The 10,690-nt window shown below is 36.8% G+C and overlaps 1 non-coding gene across 1 annotated transcript; it reads left to right on the plus strand.

Moving 5' to 3' along the window:
- The first annotated feature begins 10,274 nt into the window (after positions 1 to 10,274).
- LOC129465134 (U6 spliceosomal RNA) lies at positions 10,275 to 10,381 on the plus strand. The gene has a single exon (XR_008651902.1). It is a non-coding gene; the product is annotated as a U6 spliceosomal RNA (small nuclear RNA).
- The last annotated feature ends 309 nt before the right edge of the window (positions 10,382 to 10,690 follow it).

The raw sequence follows: 10,690 nt of genomic DNA on the forward strand, positions 1-10,690 counted from the left end.
AGTAGAGATAATAGCTGAAGTTGTATTCCCTTTAATGCCAGTTGCACAGAGATGGAGAATTCAATTTATTATAAGGCATGTTTATTTTGTTTCATATATTTGCACTTTTTAATGTCACAACTAAACTAGAGCAAGTTTAATATTTTAATTGCTTAAATATTTGGCTTTATTTTTTTCACTGGAGGATCAGAAAAAGAATGGAGCTTGTTTCATACAGAATGCAAGAAGCTATCAATTACCTAAAGCATATATAGGGATCTACAAAAATAGAAAAGAATGTATTATTTTTAATTTATCTGAAAATTAAGAAAATACAGCTAGCTGAAAAGCTTACCAGAAAAAAAAAGTTAAATTGGAGAAAACCGTATAATTCTAAGTCAACATAGGGTATAGAATGATCAACAAGGCTATTAAAGTTATCTAGCCAACCAATCTCCTTTAAGAATGAATTAGCAATTGAGACACAGCTGGAAGCCATAGGACCAACGTGGCTTAGGTAAAAAGGAACAGATGGATCTGTGTAGTGTGAAGTTTCTAAAGACAGAAGAGCTCATTTTATGATCATTGTTGACCACAATGCAAGACACATGAGTGTGGAGAAATGAGCTAGCATCATCAGACAAAAAGCAAGCTGTTCCTGACCATGAGTGAAGAATACTGCCTGAAGAACTTACCTTTTATTTCACAAATAGTGCCCAAAATAATTACCTTTAAATAGAGAGGACAAATATTCTTCAAAGAAGTCTTATAATAGTCTTCTGTCTAATGCTTCACTCCCGGTAAGTGAACATCTTGTTGAGCACTGAGTGCGCTTTAAGAGCTCACAAAATAAATATTTTAAGTTTCTTAATATCTTGTTTCAGTTGCTACATAAGAATTATTAACCCACACTTAATCTCAGAGTTGGAGAGGACCATCAAGTTTATCTCTTTAACCCTCAAGTTGATGTATGAATTTCCTCAGCACATTCCAGCGAAGTTGTCAGCCAGCTTCCCAGCTTCCGCGTGGGAACTACTACTACTACTATCTACTCATTTAGGGCAGTACTCTCAAGACAGCCTTTTCCATTTTTCACATTTCAAACCAATAGAAATAAACCGATTTTTTAAATGTGTTCAAATTAAATTTTCTATAATTGTCACTTTTTTGTCCTAATCCTATCCTCTGAAGCGGCCCAAGATTAAGTCTTAGGCTTCTGCTGCATAGGAATCATTTAAATAAATGAAAGTTTGCAGCAAGTCACTTCTCTAGACTAATCAACCCTGTTTCCTCAACTGTTCTCCAGAGGGAAGACACCATGTTTCCTGCCTATCCTGGTCACTGTTCTGTGTGCCCACCCCAGTTTGCCTCACCCCTCTTAAAGAAAACACAATTTTTCTATTTATTTATGTATTTATTTTTCATTTATTTAGTTATTTTTGAGACGGAGTCTTGCTCTGTCACCCATCTGGAGTGCAACGGCATGATCTCAGCTCACTGCAATCTCCGCCTCCCAGGTTCAAGTGATTCTCCAGCCTCAGCCTGCTGAGTAGCTAGGACTACAGGTGCGGCCACCATCCCTGGCTAATTTTTCTTTTTTTTTATTTTAGCAGAGATGGGGTTTCTTCATGCTGGCCGGTCTGGTCTTTAACTCCTGACCTCAAGTGATCCACCCGCCTCAGCCTCCCAAAGTGCTGGGATTACAGGTGTGAGCCACTGCACCCGGCTAAGAAAACACTACTTTCTTGAAAATTTTTTTTTTTTTTTTGAGACGGAGTCTTGCTCTGTCGCCCAGGCTGGAGTGCAGTGGCGCAATCTCGGCTCACTGCAAGCTCCGCCTCCCGGGTTCACGCCATTCTCCTGCCTCAGCCTCTCCGAGTAGCTGGGACTACAGGCGCCCGCCACCACGCCCGGCTTTTTTGTATTTTTAGTAGAGTCGGGGTTTCACCGTGGTCTCGATCTCCTGACCTCGTAATCCGCCCACCTCGGCCTCCCAAAGTGCTGGGATTACAAGCGTGAGCCACCGCGCCCGGCCTTCTTGAAATTTTTTTGAGGCAACCAGCTAAGGATGATTACTTCCCTTGTTCTTGATTACATAAGACAAAATAAAACAACAATAGTAATAACAAAAAGAGACCATGACGACGTTTCAGTATAAGTAAGTAGAATCCCTATCCCTTGGAAGATGATTTTATATTTCAGATTAAGAGTAGGCAAATTTGCTGGGTGCGGTGCGTCACGCCTGTAATCCCAGCACTTTGGGAGGCTGAGGTGGGCGGATCACGAGGTCAGGAGATCAAGACCATCCTGGCTAATACGGTGAAACCCCGTCTCTACTAAAAATACAAAAAATTAGCCGGGCGTGGTGGGGGCGCCTGTAGTCCACCTACGTGGGAGGCTGAGGCAGGAGAATGGCGTGAACCCTGGAGGAGGAGCTTGCAGTGAGCTGAGATCGCGCCACTGCACTCCAGCCTGGGCGACAGTGTGAGACTCCATCTCAAAAAAAAAAAAAAAATTGCATAAACTGTGGTTTTCAAGAGAGACGCTGGATTTATCTATTCCTCCTTCTTCTTTTTGCTCAGTATGTAGCAGGGAATAACTGCAAACGGATTTTAGGAAATTACATAAATCAGTGAAAACTAGCAGTTAAACTTCCATAACAATATGCTTAAAAGTTGGGAATGAAAATCCCAACTGTACATAAAGTGTATTGAACTCCATAATGTCAGGAAAAAGACCTGGGCACCAGGACATGATGTTCTCAGAGATACCTGGCCAATGTATTCCTACAAGCAAAAAAAAAAAAAAATAACAATGTTGATAATGTTCAATTTGGAAATGAAATCAAAAGAAAAAACCACTTCCTTACCTTTGTATAAAATCGTGATGCAGATCCACTAAAGATTATCATGTGTAGCTCTGGTCACCACAGAGCTCAAGCCTATAAGGGCTGTCACGAATGCTCTCCACACATGCTCCATTTTACATGCCTTTAATCATGCTTCCTCTCTTCATCTGTAATCAGAAATATAGCCCCAATACTCCATCCAAAAAGATATTAGCACAATTTTTCAGCAAAAGTAAAGGTCAAGGAAGTATTCTTCTTCTCTATTTTCTGGGCATCTTATCTTCTTGCTACTCTGCACATTTGTGATATCAACCAATGTGGCAATTGACAACCAGTGGGGCAATGAAAGCAACCAATCTGGAATTTTTCCTACAGCCATCAATCTAGTCGATAACTAGCCTTATGATCCCTCCTTTGTTTACTAGCTCTTGGAGAAGTAATTGTATTCCAAACCTTACCAACCAATGAATACAAGGTCAGGAGTTATTTTGGATTAATGCCTTTTAGTTCTGCAAAAAAACTATATTCTAATCTACAAGATTTTTTTTTGGTAGTTGGAGTCAGGAACTATAGATAAATATGTCAATTCAACATAAACTCAATGTCTGAATGCTCCTTTCTGGAAGTAATATAGGAATAAGATGATGGACTAGATAGGAATAGATATCTATAGGACATCTATAGAAATAGATGATGACGGACAACAATGAGGTAAATGTCACAGTTTGGAAATTTAGGTAAGATAGAATATGGTTGAAATCATCACAATTTAGAACCCATCTCTGGTTATCCATAAAATATATTGGCTATAATATGTATCCTTAGAGAATAATTAACTTGTTTAAATGACAGGTATTTGGGATTGTTATATTAGCTCTCTGAAAATGAACTCATATAGTTTAGAAAGAAGATATTTTATCAAATTCCAAGATTTGGTTTGTGCTCCTTATCATTCATGCTACAAATGCAGACACCACATATTAAAAAGACATAAGGCCCGGCACTGTGGCTCACGCCTGTAATCCCAGCACTTTGGGAGGCCGAGGCGGGCGGATCACGTGGTCAAGAGATGGTGATCATCCTGGCCAACATGGTGAAACCTCATCTCTACTAAAAATACAAGTATTAGCTGGGCGTGGTTGCACATGCCTATAGTCCCAGCTACTGGGGTGGCTGAGGCAGGAGAATTGCTTGAACGTAGGAGGTGGAGGTTGCAGTGAGCCAAGATCACGCCACTGCACTCCAGCCTGGTGACAGAGTGAGACTCTGTCTCAATAAATAATAGTAATAACAATAATAATAATAAAGACATAATAGGACAGCAAAATATCTTCAATATTGCCTAAGGAGAATTAGAATATAGGAACATCATGACACAAGGAAGAGCAAGGATTGAATCAGAAGGTAAATACTTGATGAGAGTCATAGCATGTTTAATCATTAAAAGAACTTCACTTCTCTTTCCTTTTTAACAATGAAATCTAGGAAGGAAGAATCAAAATCTTCAAAATGTCAAGTGTATTGATGGATAGCATGTACATTTTTGCCAATCTCAATATTCTGGAACTAGATGTGGGGGCAGGGAAAAAAATGGAGGCCTTTGAAATTTAAAAATGGAAAGTTTAAGTCAATTTTAAATGTGTTATTGTTTGACACAGAGTAATTAAAGACTAAAATATATAAGTACACTAAATAAATGAGAACAAAGAAGATGTTCTGTTTTTTTCACTGATGTTTTCCAGCACATAGAACAGTACCTGGATTACATTAGGCTTAATAAATATTTATAAAATTAATAATCAAATAACAACGGACTAAACAAGAAATGACATAGCCTTGCTGAATACAAAAACGAAATTTGGATGTGGTTCAGCAGCTGACAGTCTACATGGTATTACAAAGATCCCTGGAAGGGGAGAACATTGAAATGTTAATCAATTTTCTACCTTGAAAATCACACAAGGATTCACCCGGTAGAGAACATCATACAGTTCTTCCACTGGGTTGCAAGCATTTGATTTTGAATATCTGTCGCACAATGAGGGGTAATCACTGGCAAAATTATGACAACAGGTAATTTCTATCTTCTAGCTATATGTTGGAATATAGACTATACCTCCACTCACTCTTGTTATGTTCCCAACTTTGAAGACAAGATTCCTGATCAGAAAAGGCATTGAATATACAGTAGAAGAATCTAAACTAAAATTCCAGCTCTGCCATTTGCTATGTGATCTTGAGAAAATTTACCTCTCTTGAGCTATGAACTGCTCTGAGTTTCAGTTTTCTCTTTTGCAAAATGGATTGTGAGACTTAAAAGAGTTTGTGCATGAATGTAAAATCACCTAGTTTGGTCTGACTGCCTGTCTGCTCACCTTCCTCTAGGTCTCTCTGTCCTTCCTTCCTTCTTTCATTCACCCAAGTATATCATTCTATGCTTCCCTCTTTCCCTATACCTCATATCTTGTGATGCTCCTTGTCACCCCAGACTCCACCATTCTGCCTGTCTTTTCTTCTCATTACCCGGTAGTTGCTATGTAATAATTTAATGTATGGGTTAGTAAAAGAGGATTATGAATTAATTGGCATTAAGGTGTTTATTATTAACAGCACAGCATGAGGATACTATAGCCTTTAAAATGCAAATCTATTCATGTCATTGCCAGTTGAAAGTTTTTCAATAGTTCTCCCTCTCCCTTAAGATAAATAGACTCCTTTTCAAAGCTTATCAGACCTTGTGATCCTTGGTCCCTGCTTGTCTCTTCAGTCTCATCTAAAATGCATGACCCCTTGACTTTATGATTCTGCAATATTGGATTCCTTTGAGTCCATTTATTAATATCTACTTATGTTTCAGGTTTCACTATGGATGTTTCTTCCCTGGGAAGCCTTCCTTGACCCCTTAAAGAGATGAGATCACTCTGCTATTCATTCCTATAGCATCCCATATGTCCTCTTTTGTCTTGCTTCTAGTTTTTGTTGACATTGTATAATATGACTTTCTAAGAATAAGGACAGAGTAACTTAATCCAAAATAGCGTCTTTATATTCCCATAATCTTTAGGGAATTATCAGCAGGCTGCAGTTAAAATATGTTGGGAAAGTTGGTAGACAGCCTGACGGTAGGGCATTCTTCACCCTACCTGAAAGTCTTTTCCATGGCACTGAATTATGGCACTATCCAACCTACCTGAAGACATTAAAATACCCACTTGAGTTAGGTGCAAAGGCAAGGTGGATTATCTCCAGCATTAAATAGGAAATTTTATACAACAAGTATGTTTTGAACAACCACAACATACTTATACCTTGTTATCTCTCTATTGAAAGTATTTTTTTTTAAGTATTCTGGGGCCCATCCTCCTAAATGTGCCTGTAGCACATCAACAGAAGAGAAAATGACACCCTAGATGCCTACATGTTTTGAAAAAACCACTAGGCCAGGAGTGGCACAACATTGGGAGAACAGGACAACATGAAGCCAACAGAATTGGCCAAATGAGTACTCTAAGACCTGGTTCATGCTAGAGTATTAGGTCAGGGAGATCAAGCCTGTGTAATGAGCCTAGAAAACAAAAAGAAATACTTAGTGATAAAATAGTGTGAATATTTCTGAGGGGATAAAATGAAGACTGGATAGAAGAACAATAACTTACTTTCTGATTTTGGCTAGGGTGAGACATAAACTAAGAAACATTCACAATCTTCATTAAATCACTCCTGCTATTTCTGGGGAAGAGATCAACACCCCCAGTAACTGCTATAAAATGAAAGTGTCAGTGCTCAAAAAATAAAATTTCCTGTATTCTATTTTTTATTCTTAAGCATAAGTTTTGAAATCCTACAAGAAATTGCTGAGAATTACAAGGAAACTGAGAAATATAAAGGCAAATGATCTGGAAATTGTTTAAACCTAATTCTGTGTGACTAGTTGAAGGATGTGACTAGTTGAAGGAGCAAGATCAGTTTTAAGTACTTGACACCTGATGATCAATAAAAACTCCAGTTTAGCTCCTGGACCTCTGACTTTCTGAATTATTTTCAGCAAAGGAACTCTGAAGGTGAATATTAGAAAACTTCTAACAAATGTGCAACATTTGTCAGTTCATAGACGCATAATAAACTTACAAGAAACCATGTTGACAGTTTCATTACTTTTGGTAAGACCCTTCAAATACTTGGACATATTGCAGTAAACATTCCAGTTTTTTTTCCCATTTTGATTCCAGCATTCTTGAAGGGGGCAGGGAAGATGTGGTGATGAAAATTAATAAAAAGCATTTTTCTCTCCTTTTAAATTAAATGACTCTTTAGGGGGATAATTCAAAAGAATTATTTGTGGATTATACATAGCTTTAATGGGATCCACAAATTTTCTTCTTTGGGTGCTGTAATTTTTATTATGTTGCAAAGTTCTTTTCTCAAAAGTGTTAAAATTGTTTATCAAATGCATCTGCTGCCTCCAATTCTATATCAACAATAACAGACTTTGTTTATAAACCATTACACATAGCACACATTGGAAATTTTGGAAATGTTGGAAAGATCTAATAAGAATATAATCAAAAAATGGCTGCGAGTGGTGACTCACGCCTTTAATCCCAGCACTTTGGGATGCTGAGGCAGGCAAATCACCTGAGGTCAGGAGTTCGAGACCAACCTGGCAAACATGATGAAACCCTGTCTCTACTAAATAAATAAATAAATAAATAAATAAATAAATATCTGGGTGTGGTGGCATGCACCTGTAGTCCCAGCTACTCGGGAGGCAGAGGCAGGAGAATCATTTGAACCCAGGAGGCAGAGGCTGCAGTGAGCTGAGATTGTGCCACTGCCCTCCAGCCTGGGTGACAGAGTGAGACTCCATCTCAAAAAAAAAAAAAAAAAAAGAATATAATCAAAAGGCAAGGTGGGTTTTAATAATTTAACTTCATTATCAATCATCAATCATCTTCATAACCGCAAGAAGAAAATAATTACATGAACCCAGAAGAGCCACTTGATTCCATCTTATTCGTACATGGCTTTCTTCCATAGCACTGTTTCAGCATTCCAATCTCAATTAGCCAAGGTAAGAACTTTTTTTAAAAGTTTGCATAAAATTTCTGGCCCTATGAACTAGCCTCTTTACCTCCTAAGGCTGCCAAGTTTTAGAAATAAAGTTGCAGAAATCTCTTCTTTAAATAGTGTAAAGCACCCCTCCTTTTTTTTTTTTTTTTTTTGCTTTAAGATCCATGACTAATATATCCCAGGTCTGTTTAACCTTCACTGATTACACTGATGTCTCATTTTGCCTTCCATTATGAGGAAAGCTACTCCACAAGCTTTGCGACTGTCAGGTTTCCTAGGCTCTGCCCTGAGTAGTCTTTATTTTGACCACTTGGACACTGACTGACCTGTGTGGTTCTAAAGCTGCTGCTGGCAATCCAGGTGGTCCTGAATTTTAGCGTTCTCTCTACTTTTTAAAATTTATATGCCTACAACACTCCTATAGACCTTAAAAGGTTGACTTTGGCTATGAGACAGGAAACATTGCATCCATGTGGAATCAAATGAAAAGCGAACCTTCTAACAAAGTACTAAACATAAATCAAGGGGGAAAAATCAAAATGCTGTAGATTAGGGTTTCAGCTGAATGCACTTTATATTTTATACCAAAACATTCAAGTCTGAGTTTGAAATGTTTAGTTATCGCTTCACTCAAGTTAGCAAAACTCATGCCCATTGGGTTTGATGGTTGGATTAAGTGCCAGGTACAAGAAAACACAGTTTGCTCCTCTGAAATGTGGAGAGGTGTCACTCCTTTTGGAGTTCACTTATTCTGTTTGAAGTTAATAAAATTTCCTTTGTACCACAGATGTGCACCAAATCACCCCATACATATCTGTTTCCTCAAAATGTTTTTAGTGCAACTGGCTTTTACTTCCCTGAGAAAACAGGGAAAATTGTGTTATATAACTGTCTATATTTTCTAATTTAACAAAGTCCTCTGATGTTTACCTTAATTTTAATGAATGCATAAATGAACAAACTCTAAATCATATCTGCAAAAAACTTAAAAATAAAAATAAATAAAATTAAACTGTTATAAAGAGGGAGATTACTAATGTTCATCTTGTGAGTTCTTTGCCTCCTCATGCATACACTGAAAGGTCACCAGATCTCATGAGTGAGGCCAAGGCAGAAGTTGGTAGTGGTTAGAACAAATTGGCCCAGGGAATATATCAACTATTCCCATTTTTGCCTATTCTGTATAAGAAGATATGAAAATATTTCCTATAGAGCAGTGATTCTCCAAGTGTGGTCCTCAGGTTAATGGCATCAATGTCACCTAGGAACTTATTAGAAATATAAATTTTTTCAGGTTAATGGCATCAATATCACCTAGGAACTTATTAGAAATATAAATATAACTTTTTAGAAATATAAAATTTTTTGCCCCATCTCAGACTTACTGAATCAGAAATTTCAGGAGTAGGGCCAGAAATCTGTGTTTCAACAACCCCTATATGAGATTCTGATGCATGTTTCAGTTTGAGAACCACTGGTGTGGAGAGCCACTGCCTAGAGTTCCAATTCTCAACCCTACCTCCATTAAGATGGATTTCTCTGCTTAGCCGGAATTCATACCCATGTGTAGCAAGTTCAAATACAGCTCTCCTAAAAGTTCCATTTTGAAAAAATGATATCTAGTCTGGAAAAATCAATATATCTAAACATAAACTAGATCTTGCTGTCTAGCAATTCATACCAAATACTCTTAAATCATACAATAGTGTAGCAAGAAGCATTTGTGAGACATCACAAATCACTACCACGAATAAAGTTTCACTGTGTAACAAAATTTTCTTGCATTTATCTAGGATATTACTACATAAGAAGAGATCTTTCCTCCCTTCGAAGAATAGTCACAATATTTTAAAATTAATTTTAATTGTCATTTTTCTACCATTGAAAAACATATATTGATTATTTCTCTATCCTTATAATTTAGCATAATGTCTGCCATAAAGTAGGTAGTAAATAAATATTTGTGAATAAATGAATAAATAAATTATATAGGGGAGCAGTAGCATGGTTTAGTATGAAAATCATAAAATTTTTCCAAAAATAGAGCTAGGTTTATTTTCTAGTTCATTAATTCATTCTCTCAACTTGGATTTGAGAAAATATGTAACCTCTCTAGGTTAAGTTTTAATCTGTAAAATGGGAAGACTAAAATGTTCTCATAGTCTTTAAATAAAGGCTAAAAGAGAAAATCTGTATGAAATACATCACATAGCACTTATATCATTAAGTATTCCATGAATTACAGTGTCTTTTCTTCTCTTTCCTAGTATAAACATGGTACTCTCTTTTTAAATGTATAGGGCTTTCCTCCTCAGTGATGAAGTAAAACTGATTATACAGAAAATCCATATATGTCATAAACAAGAATACACATGTTGTGCTTGTTTCAGCAGCATATATACTAAATTGGAATGATACAGAAAAAGAGTTGCATGGCCATTGCACAAGAGTTACACACAAATTCAAGAAGCACCCCATATGTTTTTAAATTAATAAGATACTTCTGTTTTTTATGATACTCTCATTGTAACATAAATAAACGGACTTACAATAAAAGATTTATGTTATCTTGAAAAAAATATATACATTGCACCATTGACTGAGTTTTGTGTGATGAGTTCACATCTTCTTTGGTCAGGTGTAGTGATGCCATAAACAAAGAGGAACCAATGATAAAAGTCAGAATCATTGCCTTATATACAATTCAGTGAAGCTATGTATAGTATTGAATATTTATTCCGATATTTTACAGTATCAAAATTTCCTTTATGTTATTTGGAAGGAGATTTTACC

The sequence above is a fragment of the Symphalangus syndactylus genome, chromosome 16 (assembly GCF_028878055.3).
Source record: "Symphalangus syndactylus isolate Jambi chromosome 16, NHGRI_mSymSyn1-v2.1_pri, whole genome shotgun sequence".
Taxonomy (NCBI): domain Eukaryota; kingdom Metazoa; phylum Chordata; class Mammalia; order Primates; family Hylobatidae; genus Symphalangus; species Symphalangus syndactylus.